The 4713-nt window shown below is 38.0% G+C and overlaps 1 long non-coding RNA gene across 1 annotated transcript; it reads left to right on the top strand.

Moving 5' to 3' along the window:
* The first annotated feature begins 681 nt into the window (after positions 1–681).
* Positions 682–1855, top strand: LOC127093546 (uncharacterized). The gene is made up of 2 exons (XR_007792568.1): positions 682–808; positions 1428–1855. It is a non-coding gene; the product is annotated as an uncharacterized LOC127093546 (long non-coding RNA).
* Positions 1856–4713: the final 2858 nt, after the last annotated feature.

The following is a 4713-nucleotide window of genomic DNA, read 5'->3' as shown; positions in this document are numbered from 1 at the left end:
AAAAAGAAAAAAGAAAAAGGAGAATCCCTATTTGAATCACCCAGCTCCCTCACGCTCGGACACCTACCAAAAAATCGCTTCACCATCCACCTTCATTATCTCCTCCATAAAACCCTCACAACCTTCAACCATTTCATCTTCTGCTCGCCACCATCCTCCGCCGGAAACCCACCGGCGAATCCACGATCCCCACCGTCACCTTCATTTCCTCGAAACCCTCATCGTCCCTCAAACCTCGCTCGATTTCGCTACCACCCTAACCCATCACCGCTTGACCGCCTTCAACAACCTCCGCAACCCACTATAAACCCTCTTCCCAAACCCTTGTCTCGCTTCCAAACCCTCCACCATCAAACATTTTCAAACCCTTTCATCCGCCGGCGAAACCGCGGCTTTAACCGTCACGAGCTCAAGCTCGCCGCAACCCATAAAATAACCTTCAGTGTTCCTCGCCGTTTTTATCCGCTTTTGTTAACCTCGCATCCGAAATACCGCCATCGTGTCGGTAACTCCGATTCAACAGAAGCTGAAGTTCCTGATTTACTCAGAACTCAGCGAGGCCAGCGAGAAGCGCAACAACACCAAGAGCTCGCGGACGCCAAACGAGAAACGAACTCAGTTGCGTCGCATCACCTATGAGAAATAACCGCAGCGTGTCGAAGAATCGACCAGTAGTTTGGCTTTGAGTTTGCTGCAGCAGTTGATGCGGTCAACGGAGGTCACAAACTATACGATGTTGAGGATGCAGTAACTCGGCGTAGAAGCTGCTCACAAGCCAGAGATACAACAACAACGGTTCTGTTATTGGGTAACTCCTTTGGTCAAGAACTCATCACATTTTGAGATATTTTCTATTTTTATGTGGAATATATTGATATTGCGGATAGGCTTTGTGTGATATGTACATTGTGTTGTCGATATTGCATACTCATTTTATTGTTCTGGAAGTTCTGTAATAATCTGTGAATATGTATGAGCGGTTTATGATTTTTTATGATGCTGATCTGATTTTGCTTTACAAGTTGAACTCAACCACATGAATGGCAGTGTCGACACGTTGTTACACTAGAGACGGTTTGAGAATGACATTCTGGGAATCGATTTGTTTTGATACTATGGATGTTTTGGTTTTTATTTGAACTTTAAAATTGTTGGATTGTATTTGATTGAGAACATTGTTTTGATTTCGGAATTATTAAATTGCAGTAATCCCTGTAATAGTTTCATTTGCAAAATCATTGGATTACTTGTTTTGTCTTAAATCATGGTTAATTGCTATTGTAAATAATACATTGAATTGTTTGCTGCTTTATGTTAGCATTACGCTTTGGCTGCGATTCTGTTTACATGGTGCAAAGACCACTGTTTGTTTATGGTTGTGGAGTTTCATAGCTTTTTCACATATCTTGTTTTTGGTTGTAATTCAGGCTTTGATTACATCTACAAATGCTCAATTTTTTTGCTTACTTTTATTTGAGATATTGATGATGGTAAAGTCTGGAACATAAGGTTGCTCTGATGATTATATATTCCATGATCTTGGTTAAGGAATTATAGGTTGTTTATGATTTTTCCTGGAACACGGTCTTGTTGTTGCGTGAATTCTGGAGGCATGAATATGTGAATCATGAGCCAAGTGTGGGGATTGGGTGTGTTGTATCACGAGTAACATGTTTGTTGTTGCCTTTTCATTTCGCCTTTCATAGAAATATTTGGAAATGCTTGGAATTTGTTTGGAATAGTTGAAATGTATGTAACGTTTCTTGCCGTAATTTTTACAGTAAGTTGATTTTAGTGGCAATGTAGTATAACCATGCATAAATACATTAAACTGTAATTTTCTCTTTGAACTTAATTAATCGATTAAAATCTTTAATTAGTTTAATTTCTATTAATCAATTTTAATTAACTTAATTATTTAATTTAATTAGATAATTTTGATAATTAATTTTAATTAATTTAATTAATCAATTTAATAAATTTTAATAAATTAATTTTGTTTTTTTAAAAAAAATGGATTAATTTCTTCCAATTACAAACTTCAAATCATTTCAAGCTAAATTACTTCACAAATCATCTTTTCATAAATCATTTATAATTTCATTTCAATTTCAATTCATCATCCAACACAAAACCAATTTCAAAAAAGCACAAATCACAATTCTCGATTTAAAGTCGAGCCCTCTTTCAAAACACCCTTGTAAGTCGATTGCCAACGCATCGCCGTCAACCTCACATAGCTTACTCTTGGGCTTTCTTACAATGAAACCTACTTGGTTATTGATTAACCGAGTAGATGAAATAATACATTAAATAAAATTCATTTTTATAAACACAAGTTCAAAACACTTTTCAAATCATTCAATTTCAAAAGAATTTTTCTTTTAACATAAACTTGGGATGAAAAGGAGATAGGAAGCGTACGCTTCACTATTTCTCAAGCACTTGAATAATTGGCGTACGCCATATTGCGCGAGTTCTTGTCACCCGATTAAATCTTAAACCACAAATTCAAATCATTTTTTAAACCATTCAACTTCAAAAGGATTTTCTCTTTCAAACATAAACCTTGGGATGAAAAGGAGAATAGTAAGCTTCCGCTTCACTATCTCTCGACTATTCGAATAATTGGCGTACGCCATATTGCTCGGATTTTCGTCATTCATTTAAAATCCTAAAACTCCATAAAATTAAAATCACTCCCCCAATTAATTATTAATTCTAAAAGTTCTATTAATCTTTGAATGAAAAGGAGAATAGTGAGCATCCGCTTCATTATCTCTCGATTATTCGAATAATTGGCGTACGCCATATTGCTCGGATTTTCGTCATTCAAATAAAACCCTAATAATCATACAATTTCAAATCACATTTTCTATATAAATTCTAAATCCTTTTAATCCTAAATTCCAGATGAAAAAAGGATAGGGGGCGTACGCCTCACTATCTTTCGATTATTCGAATAATTGGCGTACGCCACATTGCTCGAATCTTCGTCATCAAATTAAAAAATACAATCAAATAAGCTCAAATCCTCTTTCGATCAAAACCTCGCAAATCAAATACAATATCTAAAAACATATATTTCTTAAATTAAACCTCGGATGATAAAGGATGAGAGGCGTACGCCTCGCCATCTTTCGATTATTTGAATAATTGGCGAACGCCATATTGCACAAATTATCGACTTCCGACTAAAACACGCTAAATATATCTGGATATGGGAATAAGTGGCGTACGCCTCATTATTCCTTGAATAAGCAAGTAGGAGGCGTACGCCTCACTACCGTGCATATTCAACATCTACAAACAAATTTTCAAAATAATTCGAACGAAAAGGGACTAGAAGGCGGACGCCTTATTATTCCTCGAAAGAATTGGACGATTGGTGAACACCACATTGCTTAATCTATCGTCGTTCTTCAAAACATCTCAAACACATCAAACCTAACTTCTCGCCCCCGAGCGATCGAAACCAACCAAATCAAACACCCAAACACATCAATTCAACTTGTCACCCCCGCGTGACCAAAACCCTTTCAAAAAAAACACTGTCAATCCTTTCTGATGCGCACAACAAACCAGTGCTAGAGCCTCCCCCGAGAGTAGACAAGCCAGCGTTTAGCCGTTAGAACGCCGACCTACACAGTCGTTCATCAAAACAAAACACACCCAAATATTCGTAGTTGCCCGAACTACGAGTGCTCTGATTTCCTTATTGCACTATAAGGATACGTAGGCAGGAGATTGCTGTATCTTCGCGAGCACACTAATAAAAAACCTCCCATTTCCCCCTCCTGAGGTCTTCATCCATATCTATCATCAATTCTAATCACTCGAAGAAAGCGGATAACATTTAACTAACATTCAAATAGCAAAATTAGACTAAAAGGTTCCCGTTGAGTACAACGGACGTGAGGGGTGCTAATACCTTCCCCTTGCGTAATCGACTCCCGAACCCGAATATGGTTGCGACGACCATTATTCCATTTTCTAAAAGGTTTTATCGATATTTCCCTATTCCTTCATTGGGATAAATAAAGTTCGGTGGCGACTCTGTTCGAACATAAATTTTTCCGCGACCATCGCGAGGAATCGTATTTTTCGAGATGCGCCAGATGGCGACTCTGCTGGGGACTTTTGTTCAAAGCAAGAGAGAGTCAAGCCTAACTTAGTCAATTTGCTATGAATGTTAGAATACCTTTTTTTATTTACTTCTGTATATCTTGATGTATTATTTAAGCTATGTAATTTATTCTGCTACTATATTGGGTGATCTATGGTGCTTGACACATGTTGTGAGATAAGCTCCGTACCCGAGCTTTGAGAAGAACTTAGAACCCGGAGTTGTGTAGTATTGAACCGAGGGGTGTACACCTCATTGGGACAATACGAGAACTCCACCTAGAGTAGATCTGTTCAGAATTTCCATCATAATATGGCTAGCCCATTATTGCGAGGAAACGTTGAACATGGTCAATGACTCTGGGAACCTCATCTTAAACTGAAGTCCGTCTTCATGATTGGCGATCGTGTAGTATTGAACCGAAGGGTGTACACCCTGTTCGAACAATACGAGGATCCCGCTCAGACTAGATTGATTCAGAATTTCCATTTCGATGTGGCTAGCCCATTATTGCGATGGAAGACTGAACTTAGTCCATGACTCTGAGTTCTTATCATGAAAACGAACAACCTTATGAGCCATCCTTT

The sequence above is a fragment of the Lathyrus oleraceus genome, chromosome 6 (assembly GCF_024323335.1).
Source record: "Lathyrus oleraceus cultivar Zhongwan6 chromosome 6, CAAS_Psat_ZW6_1.0, whole genome shotgun sequence".
NCBI lineage: Eukaryota > Viridiplantae > Streptophyta > Magnoliopsida > Fabales > Fabaceae > Lathyrus > Lathyrus oleraceus.
The sequence above is the reverse complement of the archived record's forward strand: the minus strand, read 5'-3'. Positions and strand labels throughout refer to the sequence as shown.